Genomic DNA, 27,805 nt, shown 5'->3' on the forward strand with positions numbered 1-27,805 from the left:
TTTATATAGGGGCTATATATAATTATGGACCGATGTGGACCAATTTTTGCATTGTTGTTAGAGATCCGATCAGCCGGATCGGATGAAATTTGCTTCTATTAGAGGCCTCGCAAGCCAAATCGGGGGATCGGTTTATATAGGGGCTATATATAATTATGGACCGATGTGGACCAATTTTCGCGTGGTTGTTAGAGACCATATACACCATGTACCAAATTTCAGCCGGATCGGATGAAATGTGCTTCTCTTTGAGGCCTCGCAAGCCAAATTTAGGGGTCCGTTTATATGGGGGCTATACGTAAAAGTGGACCGATATGGCCCATTTGCAATACCATCCGACCTACATCAATAACAACTACTTGTGCCAAGTTTCAAGTCGATAGCTTGTTTCGGTCGGAAGTTAGCGTGATTTCAACAGACGGGCGGACGGACATGGTCAGATCGACTCAGAATTTCACCACGACCCAAAATATATACACTTTATGGGGTCTTAGAGCAGTATTTCGATGTGTTACAAACGGAATGACAAGGTTAAGGATGGGGGGTATATCCTATGGTGGAGGGTATAAAAATTTTGTACTTAGTAGTGGTGATTTTACAAAGAGATTGACCAGATCTCGCCACGATTGGTGGTCAATTATGGGCTAGCGTTATAAAAATCTCAAACGTTCTGTGGAAAGTCTGGAATTACAGTGTGTAGGTTTACTACAAATTTTTACAAAAAATTCAGTAATGGGTAATGTGGGTATTTTGGTCAGAATTACATAAACCGGAAGAAATTCTGAACTGAATTGGATCAAATACGACACACTTAAATATAATGTTTAATCTATTCAGTATGTAAAATATCAAGTAAATTGGAGTAAAATCTCATTGCAAATGGCTGTAAAATATTCTACGATATTCCCCCAAATAAGGCGTACATATTTATCAAAATATTAATCGATTAAAACCAAATTTGGCAAATATTGCTAAAATATAAATTCTAAACTCAGTGCAAAACGTTGTGCAAATCAGAGTGAATCTTTGGCCTTCGGTGGTCATATGAATCTATATAGAGCGCAAGATATAACAGGTGGGCTGATAAGTGCCCGGTCTAACAAAGAAAAACACATTTGTTGTCAAAAATCGTTTTTATTATTCAACATAGTTCCCTTCAAGAGCGATACAACGATTATAACGACCTTCCAATTTTTTGATACCATTTTGGTAGTACTCCTTCGGTTTTGCCTCAGAATAAGTTTCGGCGATCACCTCTTCATTGCAGCCAATTTTTTTCCCTGCGAGCATCCTTTTGAGGTCTGAGAACAAGAAAAAGTCGCTGGGGGCCAGATCTGGAGAACACCGTGGGTGGGGAAGCAATTCGAAGCCCAATTCATGAATTTTTGCCATCGTTCTCAATGACTTGTGGCACGATGCGTTGTCTTGGTGGAACAACACTTTTTTGTTCTTCATATGGGGCCGTTTTGCCGCGATTTCGACCTTCAAACGCTCCAATGACGCCATATAATAGTCACTGTTGATGGTTTTTCCCTTCTCAAGATAATCGATAAAAATTTTTCCATGCGAATCCAGACCTCAGAGGCTATTACTTTGCCAGCGGACTTTTAAGTCTTTCCACGCTTCGGAGACGGTTCACCGGTCGCTGTCCACTCAGCTGACTGTCGATTGGACTCAGGATTATAGTGATGGAGCTATGTTTCATCGATTGTCACATATCGACGGAAAAACTCATGTATATTACGAGTTAACAGCTGCAAATACCGCTCAGAATCATCAAGACGTTGTTGTTTTTGGTCAAATGTGAGCTCGCGCGGCACCCATTTTGCACAGAGCTTCCGCATATCCTCTGCTATCTCGATCAACTTCATTTTAGGTCATTCAAAATCATTTTGTAGATTTTTTTGATGTTTTCGCCGGTAACCACCTCTTTCGGGCGTCCACTGCGTTCACCGTCTTCCATGCTCATTTCACCACGCTTGAATTTTGCATACCAATCAATTATTGTTGATTTCCCTGAGGCAGAGTCCGGAAACTCATTATCAAGCCAAGTTTTTGCTTCCACCGTATTTTTTCCCTTCAGAAAAACAGTATTTTATGAAAACACGAAATTGCTTTTTTTTCCATTTTTTCACAATAACAAAAGTTGCTTCAGAAAAGACGCTCTTTCTCACAAACTAATTGACTTACAGACGTCAAATTTTGGCACGAATAAATTGAAGGTTGGTACTATATGTTATAAAAATAATATGCATTTAATACTACCGACGCCATCTATGTGTCAGACCGGGGAATTATCAGCCAACCTGTTATGTATTCTAACTTTTTTTTTTAAAACAGGTTAAGAATACATAAAATTTAAATTTAGTCGAAAAAAATGCTAAATCCAATCTGTAAAAATTGTGAATTTTTGAAAATATTTGAGGTCAAACGTTTCCGAGAAGCGTTAGAATCCATTAAAAATTATAAAAAAATATAAAAATTTGACAAAATATCACAGAATTTTTTAATTTACATCTAAACCATTGAATTCGGATCACACCTAAAGAAGTTATGCAAATTCAGTACAACGGCTGTTGAAATGGAGGACTTCCATGCTGTGACTAGCCCATGTTAAGCTCATCGCTTCTGCGTTAATTTTGCACCACTTCTGGATCCAAAAAGAACATTTTCATTATATTTTCTGTGACGCTTTTTTTGCTGGGCATTTTATTAATTCTTACTCTGTTTGTACTCAGAAAAAAATTTGGATTTATTACTTTTATTTTGCACTGAAAACAATCGTATTTGAAGGACATGAAATGTTTGTATTGGCGACAGTTCTTTATTTTTCCTAAGATGGACTTCAAATACACTCAAACAACAGTGAATCCATTAGAATGGTTAATTTTGGAAAAATTTAACTAAACTGTATTACAACAATTTATTGGACATTATTACTATCTTTGTACATGTTAAAGTAAATTTCGTAATATGAAAAATAAAATTGGTTTTCAAAATTGGAAAAATGTCTCCAGCACCATACGAAGTTCTAGACATGTATGAAATATGAAACTCATGTGTGTATAATTTTCCCACTTTTTACCAAATTTAACTATAGTACAGAAGAAATTATTAAAGTCAAGGAAAGATAATAACTACATGAACTAAAAAAGTTAAATTGGCTGGTGGTTTTACTTGTTTTTGAGTCCAGACATATAAAAAACTTCAAACTTCAAATTAGTGAACAGGAATTTTTTAGGTCTAAATCCATAAATAAAATAAACAAGGAACACCTTATTTCAAATTAAGTGCCATAGTAAACAATCGCCTAATTCATATACTCTTTAAAAGGCCCTCGAAATTATTATAACTACAAACGAAAAATCCCAACCTGCAGCATCTCTTAACGTCACAAGCTCTTAATTCATAAATTTCATTTGATGACGCAAAATGATTTTGCTCTTTCGATGACTCTTGGTTTTACTCTTTGCTTCCGTAACGTCAACAATGGCAACAACAACAACACTAGAGATAACGACAGGATGCTGTGTGCATGATGTACGTAACATTTCTACGAAGCTGAATCGTAAGGGAAATCATATCTTTAGTGTGTGATAGTTGCTCGTAACGGACGGTCTTGATAACGGACAAAACGGGAAACTTAAAAAAAAAAAACCAAACGAAGAAAAAAAGTGTAGAAGAAACGCAGTAAAAACAAAAAGAAAACTAATAAAAATAATTCAAATATATTAAAAAACAAAAAATACAATATTGAAAAAAAAAAAAAAATAGAAAACATATAAGAAATTTAATTAAAAAAGGTAGATCTATAATATAATAATAAAAAAAAAAAAAAAATAAAAATTACTAAAGAAATGTTAAAAAGAATACCATGCCAAAAAAAATTCTTTAAATAACAAATCCCCCCATATCCTTCATGAATAATAACAACAACAAAAAAAATAGTAATGTTATAATTCATTGGTATATGCCTTTTTAGTATGAAGTGCGTGAAATGTAATATAAATTTGTGTGTGTGTAAGTGCTTTTGGTTATTTGGTGTCTCTGCAAGCCTGTATAAATGTCTATGCCTGTGTATTAGTGTTAGCTATGATGTCGTAGATCTTTTTCCCCATCGCCTTTTTATTGTTGTATTCGTTAAGAGACGCGCCTAGCCTGGCAGCTGTAAAAAAGTCGTATGCTCATTACAAAGCTCCAAAAAGGCAATGAGGATGATGATGATGCCGATGCTGCCAGTTGCCTTATATCGTGTAGCAGATATTGCTGCTACTGGTGGCCCATTGCTTAAAAATTGAGGCATTGGGTCTTTAGTTGATTCCTTACATTAAAAGCGTTAGCACATAAAAGTCTTTTATTCTCATAGCCCTCCCTATATGGGGAATAGAAGAAAAACTAATAAAAATCGTCTATGAAATGTAAAGCTACACACAAAAAAATTTTTTTCTGATTCAATCACGAAATTAATTGATTCAATTAATTTTTTAATTGAAATGTCTTCAATCACGAAAATGATAGTATCAATCACAGTTTTAATTGGGCATAGAAAAAATTCTTGATTAAAAAATTAATTGATTTCATTACCAAATTTCAATTAATTTTTTAATTGATTCAATTAAAAATTTAATTGATGTTGATTGCAAAACTCAATTAATTTTGTAATTAAAAAAGGTAACTATTTTCAATTACATTCTGAATTGGCTCAGAATTTTTATTTGGATTAACAATTGATTGTTTGAAAAAAACAAATTTAATTAAAAATTTAAAAAAATGTTCATCACTTTTTTAACTGACTTAGTCTTCCGAATTTGAATAAAAGTTAATTGTATCAATTAAATTTTTAATTAAAAATTTTTAAATTTTCAATCATTGACTAAATTAACTTAATGTTTCTATCTTGATTAAAAAGTTAATTGTACCAATTAATTTATTAATTGAAAAAAATTTCAACTTCAATTAACTTTTTAATTGGAAATATTTTGGTGATATTTTTTTCTGTGTAGATAAAAAAAAAAAACAAACAAAACACACTTGCTTGTATACACACACATACACACTTTTACAAAAAACAAAAAAAAACCAAACCAATGTGAGAAAAAAAAATAAATTAAAAAAACGGAATCCCAAATATTTAGTCCTGTTGTAAAAATCGTAACCAAGGATATAACTAACAGTCATCCAGTTGGGATAATATTACATAGAGAGAAACTCTAGGGTTCTAGAGAGAAATGGGTGGGGTGAAAATGGGGAATCCAACACAAAAAAGAGAAATCTACCATGTATATGAGTGGTTCAGTGTACACGTGTGTGTGTGTGAGTGATTGTGCAGGAAGAATAAAAATCGTGATGGGCAAAAACAACGACAACATCAGCATAGAGGGGAGAAAATAGAAGAAAATGTTATGCTTCACATTTTTTGGGTGTGGACTCTTCTGTATGCGTTTCGAGGTGAACAACATACGAACCATAGCGAATAATAATGGTCGTGGTGATGCTATGACTAGCAAGGATTTATTCCACTTTCACTGTCCTTTCCCTTTCACAGAACTCCCAAGTGTTCATGTGTTTGAGTGTGTGCATGTGCTATGTGTTTTATTTAGTTTTTTTTTTCTTTAGTGAAACTCCTTTTCGTTCTTTCACCAAAATAACAACGAAAATAAATTTCCTCTACAATTTTATGAGAGCATAATAAATTGCCACATCCTAAAAGTATGCTACGACAAAAACGAAAATAACAACAAATGTTTTGTAACAGCCTAAAAGCATCACTTGCTGACCGATTCCAAACACACACACACATACACACAAAATTGAATAAAAGCAAGTGAAAAAAGTGTTATTTTGCAAAGAAAAAAATGCAAACAATGTGGAAAATAAAATAAAGATGTGTTGCTAGTGATGTTACCACATACATTTTTATGTATGTATGTGGTTTTATCCTTACCCTATTTTCACTATGCGTGTCTCTTAGTCTGTCTGTCTGCCTGTTGTGGTTTGTATAGTTGTAGTCATTGTCATCGTGACCGTGGTCCTCTTTACCATCTACATCATCGTCGTAGAGCCGTTTTCGTCGTCCTCGTTGTCCTCATCGTGTATATAGTGCAGTGTTGAAAGTCCTTGAAATATTTTAGTGTATCATAGCCATCGTCTTACGGCAACAATATTGCAAAATATTGTAAACAACATCAACAATCTTTTGATGCCAACAACAACAGCACCAATAAGGGAAATTTTCCTTAACAAAACAAACGAAGAAAAAAATCGGAAACACGAAACAAGTGAAAAATTATAACCATAACAATCAACAAAAATTGTGCGTGAAAATTGTGTTGAAAGGAAACAAAAAATTAATACGGATATGAGGCCATTCAAAAAGAAAACCTTTGAGCCTATAAATGAAAATCAGAAATGCAGCATCAAAAATACTGAAAATATGATGGCACTTTAAAATAAATGTTTTATTTTAGGAATCAATAAAAAGCCAGGAAGAGCAATTGAATTTTCTTTTTCGAAAGATAAATGCCACATAAACTTCAATTTATTTAAATGTTGTATGTTCAATTTACCATAACAAACGAAATTTAACCCCTTAAGATTTTCATTTAGATTTTATGAAAAACAGTCCTCAAATGACAATCTTTAATATGAAATCAAAACAAGGGTAAATATAAAAAACAACTTGAGACGGCTACCTGTTATAATCTACTAAGATTTTCTTTAGAAATGTTCTTACATGCTACACACAATCAATATAATTTTAATCAATTCTCTGAAAAGACTATTAAATATATTTAATTAGCCCAAAGGTCAATGAAATTTCTTAGAAAACTTGTTGTATTTGAGTTGTAATGACAGTTTCTGTGAATTCCTCAAGAAAGAATATTATATCAAATGTTGTGTTAAAGTGATACATTTTTATAACCTGCGCCACACTGTCGAACAGGGTACTATAAGTTAGTGCATATGTTTGCAACACCCACAAGGAGACGAGATAGACACATGGTGTCTGTGGCAATATTGCTCAGGATGGGTCCCTGAGTCGAAATTTAAGTCCAATCGACTTAAAATTTGGCACAAGTATGTGTTTTGGCTCAGAATAGAACCCTATTAATTTGGTTGAAATTTTGCACTAGGACTACAATTAGTAGTGTAGTCAATTGTGCTAAATTTGGTTGAAATAGGTTCAGATTTAGATATAGCTCCCATATATATGTTTTTCTGATTTCGACAAAAATGGTCAAAATACTAACATTTTCCTTGTAAAATTGTCACTGCTTAGTCGAAAAGTTGTAAAAATGACTCTAATTTTCCTAAACTTCTAATACATATATATCGAGCGATAAATCATAAATAAACTTTTGCGAAGTTTCCTTAAAATTGCTTCAGATTTAAATGTTTCCCACCCCAGGGCATTAGCCGACTTAAATTTTGAGTCTATAGATTTTGTAGAAGACTATCAAATTCTGACCAGATCGAGTGATATTTAAATGTATGTAAAGGGTAGTTAAAATTTCAAGGGCCGATGTTGATTTTGAATAAAACACGAACTATTTAGGAAATTATGGTAATTTTATTATACCCACCACCATAAAATGGTGACGGGGTATAATAAGTTTGTCATTCCGTTTGTTACACATCGAAATATCGATTTCCGACTATATAAAGTATATATATTCTTGATCAGGGAGAAATTCTAAGACGATATAAGCATGTCCGTCTGTCCGTCTGTCTGTCTGTTGTAATCACGCTACAGCCTTCAATAATGGCGCTATCGTCCCCAAATTTGGCACAGATTAGTTTTTTGTTTGCAGGCAGGTCAAGTTCGAAGATGGGCTATATCGGTCCAAGTTTTGATATAGTCCCCATATAAACCGACCTCCCGATTTGGGGTCTTGGGCCTATAAAAACCGTAGTTTTTATCAGATTTGCCTGAAATTGGAAATCCAGAGGTATTTTGGGACCATAAAGAGGTGTGTCGAAAATGGTCCGTATCGGTCCATGTTTTGGTATAGCCCCCATATAGACCGATCTCCCGATTTTGCTTCTTAGGCGACTAGAAACAGTATTTTCTATCCGATTTGTCTGAAATTGAAAATCTAGAGGTATTTTAGGACCATAAGGAGGTGTGACGAAAATCGTTCGTATCGGTCCATGTTTTGATATAGCCCCCATATAGACCGATCTCCCGATTTTGCTTCTTGGGCGTCTAGAAACTATATTTACCATCCGATTTGCCTGAAATTGGAAATCTAGAGGTATTGTGGGACTATAAAGAGGTGTGTCGAAAATGGTCCGTATCGGTCCATGTTTTGGTATATCCCCCATATAGACCGATCTCCCGATTTTGCTTCTTGCGCGTCTAGAAACAGTATTTTCTATCCGATTTGTATGAAATTGAAAATCTAGAGGTATTTTGGGACCATAAAGAGGTGAGTCGAAAATGTTCCGTATCGGTCCATGTTTTGATATAGCCCCCATATAGACCGATCTCCCGATTTGGAGTCTTGGGCCTATAAAAACTGTAGTTTTTATCCAATTTGCCTGAAATTGGAAATATAGAGGTATTTGAGGACCATAAAAAAGTGTGCCGAATATAGTGCCCATCGGTCCATGTTTTGGTATAGCCCCCATATAGACCGATTTCCCGATTTTGCTTCTAGAAACTATATTTACAATATGATTTGCCTGAAATTGGAAATCTAGAGGTATTTGAGGACCATAAAAAGGTGTGCCGAAAATGGCGCTCATCGGTCCATGTTTTGATATAGGCCCCATAGAGACTGATCTCCCGATTTTTCTTCTTGGGCTTCTAGAAACTATATTTTCTATCCGATTTTCCTGAAATTGAAAATCTAGAGTTCTTTTGGGACTATAAAAAGGTGTGCCGAAAATTGTGCCCATCGGTCCATTTTTTGGTATAGCCCCCATATAGACCGATCTCCCGATTTTGCTTCTTGGGCTTCTAGAAACTATATTTACCATCCGCTTTGTCTGAAATTCTTGAGCTTCTATAAACTGTATTTATTACCCGATTTGCATGAAATTCGAAATCTAGAGGTATTTTTAGACCAGAAATAAGGGTGCCGTAATTGAGGTATATCGGTTCATTTTTTGGTATAACCCCCATATAGACTGATCTCTCGATTTTTACTTCTTGGGCGCCTAGAGACTATGTTTTTTTAGCCGATTTGTTTGAAATTCTGGAGGTATTTTAAGATCACAAATATGTGAGTAGCAAATGGTACCTATCGGTCCATGTTTTGGTATAGCCCCCATATACACCCATCTACCGGCTTTATTTCTTGGACTTCTAGAATCCGTAGTTTTTATCCGATTTGCTGGAAATTAGTAATTTATAATGAAATTTTAGACAAACGAAATGTCCTTTTCTTATAAAGTATTTTCGTTTATTCAACTCTAAAATTCTCTAAAATAGCAGGCGCACTGATCATGAAAATTGCTTCAAACTAAAAGTAAAATTTCCAGATTTTACTCTACAGATTTAAGATTTCAAATCAAGGCGTAATTTAATCATATACACGATATGTTTATAATTTCTCAAAAACTCAAACAAAATTGGTTCTCATAAATCTAGAATCTTATCTGGTCTTGATAGGTAGAATCTTTAAAGTTTGTCTTCGGGAGCTGACTGCCTTGGGAGAAGATTTGTCATCAAACCCCCTACAATTCTATATATTATCAAGTAACCCACTACGACGAAGAGTTTTCAAAGTAAACTATTATATTTGATTCATGGTGGTGGGTATTTAAAATTCGGCCCGGCCGAATTTACTGCTGTATATACTTGTTTTATTATGATATATTGGTATTACTCAATTATGTATGGAACAAAATATCGGCCAAATGGGCGCCGCGACCTCGGTGGTACACCTTCATCCGATGGTCCAAATTTTCGATGGCGCTAAGGCTCTTGAATTGTTGCTGGCTTATCGACGTACACCTTTTCTTTCAAATAACCCCAAAGAAAAAAGTCCAACGGTGTCAAATCACATGATCGTGGCGGCCAATTGACATCGCCATTACGTGAGATAACACGGCCATTGAATTTGTTGCGCAAAAGAGCCATTGTTTCGTTAGCTGTGTGGCAAGTGGCACCGTCCTGCAGAAACCAAATATCGTCCACATCCATATCTTCCAATTCGGGCCATAAAAAGTTCGTTATCATCTCACGATAGCGAACACCATTCACAGTAACTGGCTGACCGGCCTCATTTTGGAAAAAATACGGCCCGATGATGCCGCCAGCCCATAAACCGCACCAAACAGTCACTCTTTGTGAGTGCATTGGTTTTTCGACAATCACTCTTTGATTCTCATTCGCCCAAATGCGGCAATTCTGTTTACTGACGAATCCACTGAGGTGAAAATGTGCCTCATCACTGAAGATAATTTTCTTCGAAAATTGATCATCCACTGTTGCCATTTCTTGGAACCTTCTGCCCATTCACGACGTCCATGGCCAAAAATGGTGAGTATCGGTCCATGTTTTCGTATAGCCCCCATATAGACCGATCTCCCGTTTTTACTTCTTGGGCTTCTAGAATCCGCAGTTTTTACTCAATTTACCTGAACTTGGAAATCTAGAGGTCTTTTAGAACCATAAAGAGGTGTGCCAAAAATGGTGAGCATCAGTCCATTTTTTGGTATGGTCCCCATATAAGCCGGCCTCCCGATTTGGGGTCTTGGGCTTATAGAAACCGTAGTTTTTATCCAATTTGCTTGAAATTGGAAATCTAGAGGTATTTTAGGACCATAAAAAAGTGTGCCGAAAATGGTGAGTATCGGTCCATGTTTTGGTATAGCCCCCATAAATTGATCTCCCGATTTTATTTATTGGTCTTCTAGAATCCGAAGTTTTTATCCAATTTGCCTGAAATTGGAAATCTAGAGGTATTTTCGGGCCATAAAGAGGTGTGCCGAAAACGATGAGTATCGGTCCATATTTTTGAATATCCCCCATAAAAACGATCTCCCGATTTAACTCCTTGGGTTTCTAGAAACCGTAGTTTTTATCCGATTTGCCTGAATTTGTAAATATTCTGGTATTTTAGGCTCACAAAAACGTGTATCGTTAACGTGTAAGTTTTTATCGATCCAATTGGGAAGGCCTTCATATAGACCGATTTCACTTCTTGAGGGTATAGAAGGCGCACTGATCATGAAAATTGCTTGAAACTCAATGTAAAACTTCCAGGTTTTATTCCTCGGGTGAAAATTTACAGATTTAACATTTCAAATCAAGACGTTATTGTATAATTTTCTTGCGCACTTACAAGAGATGTAAATGATTCCTCTAAAATATTTGATTCATGGTGGTGGGTATTTAAGATTCGGCCCGGCCGAACTTACTGCTGTATATACTTGTTTTTTACTAAGGCTATGGTCACACTAGGCAAATATTTGACCAAAATGAGTGTCAAACATTTTTCCAGAAAAATCATCCAAACATCTGGATACGGTTTTTGGAGAATAACCCCACCATGATGTTATATATCCAATATGAGCTCAAAATATTTGCTGGTTTGGCTATGGCAATGGATTCTTTTTCGATTTCTGTAAAATATTTGCCCAGTGTGACCCTGGCATAACACTGTGTTCCACCTCAGCGCATTAGCCGACTTAAATGTAAAATCTATAAGTATTGTAGAACTCTGTCGAGATCTGGTCAGATATACAGAATATATGTGTATGGGTTCATATAGCATCCAACATATTGGACGGATTTGATATGGTATCGAAAAGTTAGATCTACAAAGTGGTGCAGGGTATAATATAGTCGGCCCCGCCCGACTTTAGACTTTCCTTACTTGTTTCTTGTTATGTTTGTGTTTCATGGAATAGTACTTTCTGCATTCACAGATATATTGGTATGAGAAGAAAGGTTTTTATGTGTACTTTCATGTGGTTCTAAACTTAAATCCAACAGCGTCCGGCTAACGATGAAGATTTTCAAAATATGCAAAAAAATGCAGTGTTTTTAAGAATAAACAATTTGCAACTCGTAATATTCGGCTCGGAGTCCATTTGGTCTATATTCCAGATATGTTCGGAAGAACCCGAAAAGCTGTTCAACATTACATTTAAAATGTGTCTTATTAAAGACTTAAAGTCAGAAAACAGTGTTTGTTATAAACAAAATGGACTGTGTTGTTGGTTCAAAAAAATTTTTGTTATTGAAAAAATACAAATTTTGAAGCGAACGAATTTTTTGGTGATAAAAGTTTAAAATTTTCGAAGAAATTCAAAAAACTCTAACAAAAGAAAAACGTTTTCGGTACACGCTTTCCAAAAGTTTTTTTTTCCTCGCGTGTATAATTATATTTAAATAATTTATTTTAAATGTAAAGTCTTAGTTTGGGGTTCATAAAAAAAATATTCGTCTACTATAAATTTAATTTTAATATTTTTCATAGTTCAAAGAAATCAAATCTTGTAGGAAATTAAATGCAAACATAGAACTCATGCCTATGCGGGGTATGAAAAGAAAAAAACTCACACATTGGCTAGTGATAAAAACTTGGCATCGTCTGCCTTAGAGTGTTGTTTTCTTAGGCTTGGAAATAAAAGAAACGGATGTTTACATGTGACTTCTTAAAACATTTGACTGGCAATAAAATTTCCCATACATGGAATAAACAATGAAGAAAAAATCCAATATCAATATTCCGCTTATCCCAAAAAGGTCAAATATCTCTAAGTCTCACTCGTTTTACACTCATCCATAGCAATAATAAGAAGAATGACAATACTTGATCCAATATCATCATGGCCTTATGTCTAATACCGCCTTGGGCTATCCTTTTTTCGTTTTTTTGTTTGTAGTGTTTGCTTAACTACTCCCCAAAAATTTTTTATCATCCAAGAAAAACCTACAGGACATCCCCGATAACTATGTCCCCTGGTTTCATGGCTTGTTTTTACGAAAGCTCAATCAAATATTTAATGTCGCGTGAATTTTTATTGGATTTTGTCACATTATCTGGACAAAAAGGAAAAACCCTGCTGGACAACTAGGCCTGATTATATGACACTCCTTGCATCAATTTTCACATTCATGGATGTTGAAAAACTGTCGGTTTTTGCTGTTTTTGTGTACTTACTGTCTTTTGTGTGTGACTTTGGCTTCTTATTGCCTTTTCGCCTTTGGTTTGTGTTGTAAATGTAATAAAGTCTAGCTATAAAACTCCAGCCTCAAATTAAGGGGTGATGGCATGTTTTTGTGTCATTTTGGAGAATCTCTCCGTTGCTTGTTATATTATGAAGGCTAGTAATAGGAGACTTCTTATCCTGATGAAAGAAAGCTATGAAAGTCATTTGAATTCCCTTTTTAATCCTGTGCATAATGGAATTCCAAAAAATCTCAAATTATGACAGGAATGAAATCATTAAAGTAATCAGAGTAAAAACCATAGTGTAATAACGATGTGTTTTTCTTTTCTTCGAAAGATATATTATTATCATTCCAACTTAAGCAGTTTCTGAACAAACAAAGTGATCGGGTTTATTTGTCAAAAAGGACCGCGGGCCATGGACATTCCAACAGGACTCAGCACCATCGCTCGTATCATCCAATAATGAGTTAGCCACCAAAATTTTCGGATCTCAATTCATTGGACTTTTCCGTCTGGAGCATTTTGGATGGCAGTCTTTGGTAGAAGTTTCTATGCAATCCATGGTGGAGCGTACATAAAATTCGACCTGGCCGAACTTACGGCCGTATATACTTGTTTAGATTAAGGTTGGCACTGAAAAAGTATCGATCATCCTAAGACAGCGCTTCGCCGGCATTGGGCCAAAATCGTGCAGCTTGTGATGGCTTTGTCGACCGTTAGATATTTATAGTTCATGCCAATCTAAAGTGATTTTGAAATTTGATGTATTCCCGGCATTTTTTGCTTTTGATAAAATAAATTAAAAAAATAGTTAAAAATAAAATATGACGATGTCCGTCTGCTCTGAAAAAATATTGGCCTAATATGGAAGGTTATGCATATTAATTTTTATGAATCGAAATTTGCCCAAAGTTAAGGACAAAATAAATTAAAGTTTATAATCCTTACTTCACAAATTTTTTTCATTAAATTTAGGACACAAATCTTGAAATTTTCCGTCTCTCTTCTGAAGTTGTAGATCTTTGAGGTAAGGCAAATTTTCTTTAAAATAAAGAAAAAGATTTTTAATTTAAAGAAATCGTCATAATTTGGATTTTAAATTGGAATTTGTTTGTACATAAATACCTTTATTAATATATCGCAAAAATAGGATAAAAATTCGATGAATGATATCTGTATCTAATTTTTTTTTTAATTTTATTTATACTAGATTTAAAGCCAGGGAGGTCCGTCAAATATGTCATTATTTTAAAGAAGCCGCATCTTTGGCTCGGAATCAATACTAAAATCCTTAAGGGAAGGTCAAAATCTTTGGATCCAAGTAAACTTTTTTTTGAGTGTGCTTGCAGGCTATAGCCTTCAATATTTAAGCCATTATGCTAAAATAGAGCACGGTGCACCACACTGTGGAACAGGGTATAATAGAAACATGGCAATAATGCTCAGGGTCGGCCCTGAGCCGATCTAGCCATGTCCCTCTGTCCGTCCGTCCGTCTGTCTGTGAACAAATTTTTGTTATCAAAGTCTAGGTCGCAGTTTAGACCAATAGACTGCTATTGATTTTGTTTACAATCGGATCAGATTTATATATATAGCTCCCATATATATCTTTCGCCCGATTTTCACTCATATGACCACAGAGGTCAAAGTTGTAATCCAATAATAATAATAAGATTCGCACTATGCACGCCGACTTTAGTTGAAATCGGTTTAGATTTAGATAAAGCTCCCATATATCTTTCGGCCGATTAATACTCATATGGCCACAGAGGCCATAGTTTTACTCCGATTCACGTCAAATTTCGCACAAAGTCTAGAATAAACATCCAGCGCCACACTGTGGAGCAGGGTATAATAAGTTAGTGCATATGTTTGCAATATCCAGAAAGAGACGAGATAGACATATGGTGTCTTTGGCAATATTGCTCAGGGCGAGTCCCAGAGTCGATATACACAGACAAAAAATTTACGATAATTTTTCCAATTAAAATTTTAATTGAGTTTTAAAAAATATTCAATTAAAAACTTAATTGATTCAACAAATTTTTTAATTGAAACAAAAATTAATAGTATCAATCAATTTTTTAATTGGATCAATTAATTTTTAAATTGACCTTCAATTAATTTTTTAATTGATACTATCATTTCTGTGATTGAAGACATTCAATTAAAACATTAATTGGATCAATTAATTTCGTGATTGAATCGGAGAATTTTTTTTTTTGTATGTGGACATGACCGTCTGTCTGTGAACACATTTTTGTGATCAAAGACTAGGGCGCAATTTCAGTTCAATCGACTTCAAAATTGGCACAAATAAATGTTTTGTTGTTCCAAATCGGGCGATACAGTCCGACAAAAAAAATTTAATTGATTTAACAAATTTTTTAATTGAAACAAAAATTAATAGTATCAATCAATTTTTTAATTGGATCAATTAATTTTTAAATTGACCTCCAATTAATTTTTTAATTGATACTATCATTTCTGTGATTGAAGACTTTCAATTAAAACATTAATTGGATCAATTAACTTCGTGATTGAATCGGAGAAATTTTTTTTTTGTATGTGGACATGACCGTCTGTCTGTGAACACATTTTTGTGATCAAAGACTAGGACGCAATTTCAGTTCAATCGACTTCAAAATTGGCACAAATAAATGTTTTGTTGTTCCAAATCGGGCGATACATATATATGGGAGCTATATCTAATTTGAACCGATTTCGATGAAATTTTGCACATACAGTTAGTGCTATAGAAGATTAGATTTAGCTATTATTGGTTACGATCGGTTGATAAATAAGGGTTTTACGGCCAAATTTGGCAAAATCGGGCGATACATATATATGGGAGCTATATCTAAATCTGAACCGATTTTGATTATTTTTGGCACATATTGTCAGTACCATAAAATATTACAGTAAGCCAAGTTGGAGTAAGATCGCTTAATAAATAAGGTTTTTATGGCCAAATTTGGGAAAATCGGGCGATACATATATATGGGAGCTATATCTAAATCTGAACCGATGTCGATGAAATTTTGCAAACTTAAAGGGTGATGAAAAAGTTTACTATGTGCAAAATTTGATGACGATCGGTTTGTAAAAAAGCGCAACGTGACTCCATTTGTCGAAATTGGGCGATACATATATATGGGAGCTGTATCTAAATTTGATCCGATTTCTACCAAATTCAATAGCGTTTGTCCTTGTGCCCAAGAAACACCCTGTACCAAATTTCATCCAAATCGGTTAATAATTGCGACCGAAATCCTGGGAACAACAAATACATGAACAGACGGACGGACGGACACCAGGCGCTAGATCGACTCAGGAGGTGATTCTGAGTCGATCGGTATATATTTTATGGGGTCTAAAATCAATATTTCTGGTAGGCACATTTTTTGGCCGATCAAACTTATTATACCCTGACCACTATGTGGTTTAGGGTATAATAAGAAACCTTAAATATATTGTCGGTTCAGATTTAAATGTTAGTATATGGGAATAAAAACCTTTATATATAAAACCCAACAAATTTGAAGGATTTCAGGTGGTATCGAAAATGTAGATCACAAAGTGGTGCAGGGTATAATATAGTCGGCCCCGCCTGACTTTAGACTTTCCTTACTTGTTTTTTACTAACATTGTGCTCCGCCCAAGACATTTAAATCTGAAGTCCAGAGATTTTCTAAGAAGTCTAAAATATTTTATCCAAATCGGTTCAGATTTAAAGGTATATATATGGGAAAATAAATCTTATATACATAGCACCCAACTCATTTGACGGATTTGATATGGTATCGAAAATGTGGACCTACAAAGTGGTACAAGGTATAATATAGTTGGCCCCGCCCGACTTAGCCATATCGCTCCAGATTTTGATAGAGTCCCCATATAAAATTACCTCCCCCTTCTTAATTTGACTGCTTGAGCAATTTGATGCCGCAGATTTTATACGACTTGCCGGTGTACGGTATACTCATAATTAGAATAATATGTGCCAGATATTTCAAAAGTTACTTACATATCAGCGCTATGTTGAAGCTGCTATAAATAGGAACATCGCCCACAAAAATCAGCGCTGATTCGGTTGTTTTGTAAGCAGTTGGTACTGCCTCTCTCCCTTACAATCCTGCTGAAATAGTGCTTCATTTTTTGCTGGGTTACTTACTCGGCAGTGGTGTAGGTTATAATATAATCGACTTTGTCTAACCTTGAATTGTACGCCAAATAATTTCACTGATATAATCAAATAGAATTGTCTTAAATTCAATTGTATATTTACAAAGAGTTTGTGGTCAAAAAATTCTAAAGGAAAGTCATTAGCCACAAGCTACCAGGCCATCGCCATCAACCCCTTTTGGAAATGAGTTAATCATAATTTTAGATAAGCGAAAGAAAAATAAATTTAATTAAAACTGAACTTTTCTTCGTGATCTGACAAACACAACAAATGTCCTTTCTCATTTGTAATTATCAAATTTATAATTCAATTTATTTTGGTAGCAAAAACAAAATAAATAAACAAAAAGAAAAATGAAAACAAAGCCTTCAATTGCTCAACTTGAAACTGAAAGTCGCTCTAAGTCGTCATTGTTTGCCATCATTGCTTGAATATGCAAGGAAGATAATTGGGCTTCAGTGATGATGGAGATGAGTTTATCGTTGTTGTTATCTACAAATATTTTCGAAAAAAAAACAAGAAAAGAATATAAGAAGATATAACATCGGGGTAAGGGAATATAGAATACCCTTCATAATTTCACATACTGAATTCTTAATATTTGGAAGGTATTATAGGATGCTGTACACTATGTCTACCTAATATTACAAAAATAGTTTTCACGATACCCTTAATGGTAATATTTATACTCAAAATAAAGGAAACCCGCAGGAAAGGAAAGTTATGTTTGTTTTAGAAATTTTTAAATAAATAAACGGCGTTAAATATCTTTAAAAAAAAATTGGAAATGTTTTTCTACATAATTGATTTTTTATTCTTTTATGGCTAAATTACATTGTTTGAAGAAACAAATTAGAGTTCAAATTTGTAAAAATGCCCTTAGAGCCATACAAAGTTCAAGATGGGTATATTTTTGGTTAAAGTTTCAAATTAATAAAATAAAAAAAAACTGAACTATTTTGTATGAAATTCAAATTTATGCTTCGTTGGTGATGGGGTATAATGAGTTTGCCATTCAGTTAGAAACAACAGAAGAAATATTGATTTCCTGCTATATAAATCATATATGTGTTCCTGATCAGGGACAAATGTAAAGACAATATAGCAATGTCTGTCTGTCTGTGTGTCTATTGTAATCACGATACTGCCATCAATATTGGTTTTATCGTCCTGAAATTTGGCACAGGTTATTTTTTTGTCTATAATGAGGGTAAAAATATACAGAATATAGATTTCAAATCATATGAAAGACTTTATTTAATCGGATTTTCCATGAGTTACCTCCAACACATATGATGATGTAGTAATTTTAGATTTCACTACAGGAAGCGTACTTCAGGTATTTATTTAATTTTTAAATTAAATTTAAACGTTATTGTTCAAAAGTAAATGTGTGGAAAATAACAAAAAAAAAAGACAATTAGAATCAGTATATAGTATATACAAAAAAAAAAAAAAAAAACAATTAGAATCAGTATATACTTGTTCGAATTATGGACTTCAAATGGCTGACAAACCAAGGGATTATAAATGATGTTGATTTTGACAATAAAAAAAAAACTTATTTTGCAACATTTTATTTCAATTGATAATTGTTGATAAAAACGAGCTCGAGATCTGGATGATTTTTTTTTTATTTATTCAATATTTCGTCTTTTCATTGAAAGACTTCATCGGGAAACTTTTTTCTGCGTATACAAATAGAAAAGAAAATATATACACAATACATTTAAATACGTACAAATTACATGTTACATTAAAAACACTCATGAAAAAAACAAAAATAATACACCAACTGTAGAGTAAATAGCTAACGACGGTGTCTGTTGCATTACTAACGCTTACTCTGCTGCGCTTTGCTTTTTCTAATGAGATTTCTGTAGCTTTGCGCCAAATTGTCAGTGTCTGTCTTATAGTTTATTCGCTTCTGTGTTGGTGTATTGAGAATGTGCAACATCTCCAGTGTTAGTCTCTTGTTGTAATTACTCTCAATTTTAACAAAATTTTCTTATTTCTATAGAAAATTTTGTTAAAATTTTATTTCTGTATTATTTAATTTTTAAATTAAATTTAAACTTTATTGTTAAAAAGTAAATGTGTGGAAAATAACAAAAAAAAAAAAAAAAAACAATTAGAATCAGTATCTACTTGTTCGAATTATGGACTTCACATGGCTGACAAACCAAGGGATTATAAATGATGTTGATTTTGACAATAAAAAAAAACTTACTTTGCAACATTCTATTTCTACAGAAAATTTTGTCAAAATTTTATTTCTGCGAAAATTTTCTACAAATGTTATTTCTATAGAAAATTTTGTGAAAATGTTTATTTTATTTTATTTATATAGGAAATTTTGTCAAAATTTTATTTCTATAGAAACTTTTTTGAAAATTTTATTTCTATAGAAAGTTTTGTCAACAATTTATTTCTATAGAAATTTTTTGGTAAATTTTAAGTTTTAATAAAATTTTGTCAAAATTGTATTTCGTTAGCTTAATGTGTAAAGGTGCTAAGAAAATGGATTAAAATGCATATCCACAGATAAATCAAAAATACATAGTTTACCAAAAAAAAAAAAAAAAAAAAAAAAATATATATATATATATATATATATATATATATATATATATATATATATATATATATATATATATATATATATATATATATATATATATATATATATATATATATATATATATATATATATATATATATATATATATATATATATATATATATATATATATATATATATATATATATATATATATATATATATATATATATATATATATATATATATTAAATATCTGCTTTAATCTCTGTTTAGTAATGATGTGTAAAAGTGCTAAGTCAGAACCTGTACGCGTGCTAAATCAAATTTCAGGTTGAGTAGGCTTTGCCAAAAAATTTTAATAGCAATTTTTGTGTGCGATTTTGCGGAAAGTTTACTGCTTGTATTGAAAACATTTGTGTTAACTGCATGTACAGTTTTTCTAAAATAGGTTTATTTCACAATTTATTAAATTTTTTGTCTCTCCTGCAAAATTTTAAAAATTTGACTTTGCACCTTTACACATTAAGCTAACGATTTCCATATAGGAAATTTTGTCAACAATTTATTTCTATAGAAAATTTTGTGAAAATTTAATTTTAGAAATTATTACAATATTTATTCGAGCTTATTGGACAGGAAGATTAAGGGAATTGACATCATTAAGTTACTGAAAAGAAAATACCAGATACCCATCTCGCAAGCCTGACTATACATATATGTTTCAGTGTTGGCCAGTACACATTTCCATAGTCTTTAGCGAGATCTGGCCGGGTGAGATGATTCAATTTGGTTCTTTTATGTTAATTTCTTATGAAATTTACATACGAGAATTATTCTTCCCAAATTTAACCATTTTTTCACCCGCACTGTGTATCATCTTTTCGTATAACTTTACAATCCCTTAATCTTATTTTTAGATTTCGATTTGTTACTACACTAATGTACCAACAAATCAAAATCTATTTTTAAAGACATTGCTGAATTCACCTGATTGGTGAACGATCACACAATGTCTCGTTTCTAGTCAACAACAATTACTGTGATAACTATATGAAACTGGTTTTTAATTTTTTTTTTAAAATTTTGTCAAAATTTTATTTCTACAGGAAATTTTGTCAAAATTTTATTTCTATAGGAAATTTTGTTAAAATTTTATTTCTATAGAAATTTTTTTGAAAACTTTATTTCTATAGAATTTTTTTTGTAAATTTTATTCTATAGAAAATTTTTGTCAAAATTGTATTTCAATAAAAATTTTGTCTATAGGAAATTTTATCAAAATTTGTAGTTTTCTATAACATTTTGTAAAAATTTTATTTCTATAGAAAATTTTGTCAAAATTTTATTTCCATAGAAGGTTTTGTCAAAAATTTATTTCTTACGAAAATGTTGACAAAATTTTATTTCTATACAAAGTCTTGTTTATTTCAATAGAAAATTTATGCAGAAGTACCTCTTTGCAAAATCTACCATAATCAAGAAGTCTACCAATCTACACATTAGGAAAAAATTTACCATTTTTGCATACAATTTTATTTCTATAGAACATTTTGTCAACAATTTATTTCTATAGAAATTTTTTGGTTAATTTTATTGTATAGAAATTTTTTGTCAAAATTGTATTTCCATAAAATATTTTATCTAATTTTTATTCTATAGGAAATTTTGTCGACATTTTCTTCTTATAGAACATTTTGTCAACAATTTATTTCTATAGAAAATTTTGTGAAAATTTTATTTCTATAGAAAATTTTGTGAAAATGTTATTTCTGTAGAAAATTTTGTCAAAATTTTATTTCTATAGGAAATTTTGTCAAAATTTTATTTCTATAAAAAATTTTGTCTAATTTTTGTTCTATAGGAAATTTTGTCAAAATTTTATTTCTATAAAAAATTTTGTCTAATTTTTGTTCTATAGGAAATTTTGTCAAAATTTTTTTCTTATTTATTTATAAATTTTGTAAGATATTTATTTCTATAGAAATTTTTTTGTTAATTTTATTCTATAGAAAATTTTTATCAAAATTGTATTTCCATAAAATATTTTATCAAATTTTTTATTCTTTAGGAAATTTTGCCAAAATGTTATTCTTATAGAAAATTTTGTCAACAATTTATTTCTATAGAAAATTTTGTAAAAAATTTTATTTCTATAGAAAATTTTTTGAAAATTTTATTTTTATAGAAAATTTTGTCAACAATTTATTTCTATATAAAATATTGTAAAAAATTTATTTCCATAAAAGATTTTGTGAAAATTTTATTTCTTTAGAAAACTTTGAAAAAATTGTATTTCTATAGAAAATCTTGTCAAAAGTTTATTTCAATAGAAAATTTGTGAAGAAGTACCTCTTTGCAAAATCTACCATAATCAAGAAATCTACAAAACAGTAAAAAATTTACCTTTTAATTCTACCAACTGTGACCATGCATGTATTTTGTCTCCTTCTGGGCGTTTCAAATATATGCACTATATTATAATATTCTGTTCTTCAGTGTGGCGGAAAAAATCATATTCCACGTTTCAGATTTGCGAACGAATGGGGTATAGAAAATATTCCTCTAAAAAATGTTGAGATCCTGTAATAATAAAATAAAATAACCTGATTTTGGTATATGTTTATTTCTTCAATGTCTGCTATTTAAAATTTTTAGAGTTCAGTTTGTATCTCAGAAATGTTTACATTTAAGGCAGAATAACTCTATATAGAGTAATTGTGATGAAAAGGTACCAAATGGCTTGAGGTCGTTCGACGGTGCTTTTGGCAGTCGAAATGTATCAAAAAAAGCACAAAAGAGTCAACATTATCAAACCTGCTTTTTTTGTATTTTGGCTCATTCAAAATGCCTCAGGCGCATAAGTCCAACGGTCTGAGATGCGGACACTTCTGTCGCCATTCTGCGGTAGAAATGAACTGAGAAACCTCCTTTTTAAGCCATTCTTGGTTGACGCGTGCGATGGGATGTGTCGTGTGGGAATGCGGCTGAAATTCACTGTCCAAGGCTTCAATACTGTCTTTAGCACATTTTCCTATAATCCTCAAAATGTTAGGCTGCTGGGGCTTTATGAAGAATTTATATTTAATATTTTGAATATGAATGACCGGAGTGTACATTATGCCGTCGAAATGAACCAAGGAACATCCTTTTCGAGCTATTCTTGGTTGACGCGTGCGATGGTTCTGAGTCCTGTTAAAATGTTCATGGTCTGCGGTTAACATTTTTGCATTGAAATCGGGATATTTCGGTGGTCATTGTGTAGTACAAATGAACGTAGTACCTCCTTTTTGAGATATTCTTAGGTTAGGTTAGGTGGCAGCCCGATGTATCAGGCTCACTTAGACTATTAAGTCCGTTGTTATACCACATTGGTGAACTTCTCTCTTATCACAGAGTGCTGTCCGATTCCATGTTAAGCTCAATGACAATGGACCTCCTTTTAATAGCCGAGTCCGAACGACGTTCCACATTGCAGTGAAACCACTTAGAGAAGCTTTGAAAAACTCAGAAATGTTACCAGCATTACTGAGGTGGGATAATCCACCGCTGAAAAACTCTTTGGTGTTCGGTCGAAGCAGGAGTCGAACCCACGACCTTGTGTATGCTAACCATTGCACCACGGTGGCTCCCTTGAGACATTCTTGGTTGGCACGTTCATTTTGACCTCACGTTCAAAACTACACCATTGGCAACGGTGTTTTTTCAGCGGCTCTCTCTCTCTCTGAAAAGTAAAGCCGATCATTTTGTTTGTTCACAAAGTGGTCAATTTGTCATTGAAGAAAACCAAATTAGGTAGGAGGGCACTTTTGTATAAGCACCCTGAAAAAAGCATACCCGCTTCCAAAGATTTTGTCTTTACTTTAATGAATTTGGTATTGATTCCGAGCCAAAGAAGCGGAGAATTTATATAAGGACACTTTTAAGACATAATTTTGTTTTAAATTTGGGTTTTGTGTACTAGGAAGCAAATTTTAATTTTTCGTTTTTACTCCTTTTTATTCTTCATATCCTATCAAAGTCCTTTAAAAAAATGTTAACGACAACTCCACGACAACTTCCAAATTCAGACGCGACATCAAGTAGTAATTATGCTATGTTTCAAGTAAAACACGTCTTGAAAACAAAGTGTTGAAAAACCTGCCCTATTTTTGAACGATTTTTGGCTTTGTAGTCAAGATGCAAAAAGACAACAAATTTATAGATAATTTCATTAATTTTAAAGAATATTTCTAAATTATTAAAGTCAAGGTGATCTTAGCCTAAAAATGTTTTCTTTCATGTTATGATACCCATTTTTAAGTCGAATCATTTAATTCTAAGGACAATACGACTTCATTGAAACGTTTATCGACTTTTGGACAAGGAAAAAATCTTTATATTAGCGAAATTCATCTTCTAGGCTAAGTAAAATTCGCATTCGTATTTTAAGGACACGCAATCTTGGGCCTCACGACAATATTTTTTTTCAGTGTAAGCATCTGCTTGGCTCTTTTGAACATCGGCGAGCACTTGCTATTTTTTGGAACTCCACTGACCTTAGTTCAAACTCATTTTTCAAAAGGTGTTGCATCCGTTCCCACGATATGTTCAGTTCGTGGGCAAGTGTTCTAGCACCGTAGCGTGGCTTTGGATAAATTTGGTCTTTAACTTTTTGGGCTTCTAGACACCGCAGTATTTATACGATTTGCTTAAAATTAGAAATCTATAGGTATTTTATGTCCATAAAGAGATATTTCGTAAATTTTTATCCGATTTCATTAAAATTGGAAATCTAGAGGTGTTTTAGTTCCATAAAGAGATCTATCTAGTTTTGGTTTTATCTGTAAGAAGTTGATTTAGCCGTTTCGATTTAGATTCAAATTCAAATTTCCCCCAAATAAGAAGTACAATATGCGCTCTTACTTCTCGTTCTCATAATTGGGGTAGGAATCTATGTACAGAATTATTAATTGGATTAAAAAAAATATGTATTAAAAAATCACCCTTTTTAATGTTGTCTACTCTGACCGACTTTAGTAATTTTTTACCTTTTTCCATCGTTGCTTTATCATCTCAGTAATGCAGACGATATTTACATTTCTACCTAGCATACTTTTCCAAGCCTAAAAATATTGTCTCGGTTGCTTTGCCTGCATTTTCCCTTGGATTAAATTCAATTTAATCCATTTAAGTGTGCATGAAATTGCAAAGCAGCATAAAATCGTCATTAAACGATGTTTGTCTGGAGATAATTTCAATAATGGCCCACATTAAATTTACGATTTAATGTCATGAAATGCATTGCATATTAAAATCAAGTTTATGTAAAAAATAATTTAATTCAAATACCTTTCACCTCCCAAATATAAAAAAACGAAAATTTTATTTTCGTATGTTAAAAAGGATGAAGAATAGGTGTCAGAAAATTCGACTGTGTTGGTGATAGCGTTGCTACAAAACGTCATCCAAGCCCTCTGGAACATTACATTCAGTGAAAATGCAGGAGATATGATGTGAAGGCATCTTCATACTTTTGATCATGAATGAAAATACTTTTCATACGCTCTTTTCGCTCGTTTTTATGTCCTTGCGAAGCAATAGCTGTTAGAAAAACTTTAATAGATTTTTGTTTTTGTTCAAGGGGTTCGATTAGGGATGCCAATTTATGGTGCTACCAATAAGTTTTGATTAGAAATCTTCGTTTTTTGACTTTTGATTTTTTTAAAGCCGCCATCGCACAAACATATATATGGGGGCTATATTTAAATCTGAACAGAATTTGGACATTGAAAAACTGTGAATATCGAATTAGGCTTTTTGTAATTATAACAAGTAAAGAAAGTCTAAAGTCGGGCGGGGCCGACTTTATTATACCCTGCACCACTTTGTAGATCAAAATTTCCGATACCATATCACATCCGTCAAATGTGTTGGGGGCTATATATAAAGGTTTGCCCCAAATACATACATTTAAATATCACTCGATCTGGACAGAATTTGATAGACTTCTACAAAATCTATAGACTCAAAATTTATGTCGGCTAATGCACTAAGGTCGAACACAATGTTAGTAAAAAACAAGTAAGGAAAGTCTAAAGTCGGGCGGGGCCGACTATATTATACCCTGCACCACTTTGTAGATCTAAATTTTCGATACCATATCACAACCGTCAAATCTGTTGGGGGCTATATATAAAGGTTTGTCCCAAATACATACATTTAAATATCACTCGATCTGGACAGAATTTGATAGACTTCTACACAATCTACAGACTCAAAATTTAAGTCGGCTAATGCACTAGGGTGGAACACAATGTTAGTAAAAAATAAATATGGGAAACATTTAAATCTGAAGCAATTTTAAGGAAACTTCGCAAAAGTTTATTTATGATTTATCGCTCGATATACATGTATTAGAATTTTAGGAAAATTAGAGTCATTTTTACAACTTGTCGACTAAACAGTGGCGATTTTACAAGGAAAATGTTGGTATTTTGACCATTTTTGTCGAAATCAGAAAAACATATATATGGGAGCTATATCTAAATCTGAACCGATTTCAACCGAAATTGGCACGCATAGCTACAATGCTAATTCTACTCTCTGTGCAAAATTTTAACTAAATCGGAGCAAAAAATTGGCCTCTATGGTCATATGAGTGTAAATCGGGCGAAAGCTATATATGGGAGCTATATCTAAATCTGAACCGATTTCAACCAAATTTGGCACGCATAGCTACAATGCTAATTCTACTCCCTGTGCAAAATTTAAACTAAATCGGAGTTAAAAATTTGCCTCTGTGGTCATATGAGTGTAAATCGGGCGAAAGCTATATATGGGAGATATATCCAAATCTGAACCGATGTCAACCAAATTTGGCACGCATAGTTACAATGCTAAGTCTACTCCCTGTGTAAAATTTCAACCAAATCGGAGTTAAAATTGGCCTCTTTGGGCAAATGAGTGTAAATCGGGCGAAATCTATATATGAGAGCTATATCTAAATCTGAACCGATTTGGCTGGTATTTTGCAAGTTTTTCGAGACCCATAAAATATTCGGATGTACGGAATTTGAGGAAGATCGGTTGATATACACGCCAATTATGACCAGATCGGCGAAAAATATATATGGCAGCTATATCTAAATCTGAACCGATTTTTTCCAAAATCAATAGGGATCGTCTTTGAGCCGAAACAGGACCCTATACCAAATTTTAGGACAATCGGACTAAAACTGCGAGCTGTACTTTGCACACAAAAATACATCAACAGACAGACAGACAGACGGACAGACAGACAGACGGACAGACAGACGGACAGCCAGACGGACATCGCTAAATCGACTCAGAATTTAATTCTAAGCCGATCCGTATACTAAAAGGTTGGTCTATGATTACTCCTTCTTGGCGTTACAAACAAATGCACAAACTTATTATACCTTGTACCACAGTAGTGGTGAAGGGTATAAATATGGGAAACATTTAAATCTGAAGCAATTTTAAGGAAACTTCGAAAAAGTTTATTTATGATTTATCGCTCGATATATATGTATTAGAAGTTTAGGAAAATTAGAGTCATTTTTACAACTTTTCGACTAAGCAGTGGCGATTTTACAAGGAAAATGTTGGTATTTTGACCATTTTTGTCGAAATCAGAAAACCATATATATGGGAGCTTTATCTAAATCTGAACCGATTTCAACCAAATTTGGAAAGCATAGCTACAGTGCTTATTCTACCCTCTGTGCAAAATTTCAACTAAATCGGAGCAAAAATTGGCCTCTGTGGTCATATGAGTGTAAATCGGGCGGAAGCTATATGGGAGCTATATCTAAATCTAAACCGATTTCAACCAAATTTGGCACACTTGACTACATTACTAATTGTACTCCTAGTGCAAAATTTCAACCAAATTGGGGTAAATCTCTGGCTTCTGGGACCGAA

The 27,805-nt window shown here is 32.9% G+C and overlaps 1 protein-coding gene across 1 annotated transcript in view; it reads left to right on the forward strand.

The window, feature by feature from the left end:
* The first annotated feature begins 3,624 nt into the window (after positions 1-3,624).
* LOC142225125 (uncharacterized) overlaps positions 3,625-27,805 on the forward strand; it is an 87,817-nt gene continuing 63,636 nt past the window's right edge. Inside the window, exon 1 of the mRNA XM_075294901.1 lies at positions 3,625-3,803. The gene's annotated coding sequence lies outside the window, so the exon portion shown is untranslated. The remainder of the gene's footprint in view (positions 3,804-27,805) is intronic.

This window comes from Haematobia irritans, chromosome 2, assembly GCF_050003625.1.
Source record: "Haematobia irritans isolate KBUSLIRL chromosome 2, ASM5000362v1, whole genome shotgun sequence".
NCBI classification, from domain to species: domain Eukaryota; kingdom Metazoa; phylum Arthropoda; class Insecta; order Diptera; family Muscidae; genus Haematobia; species Haematobia irritans.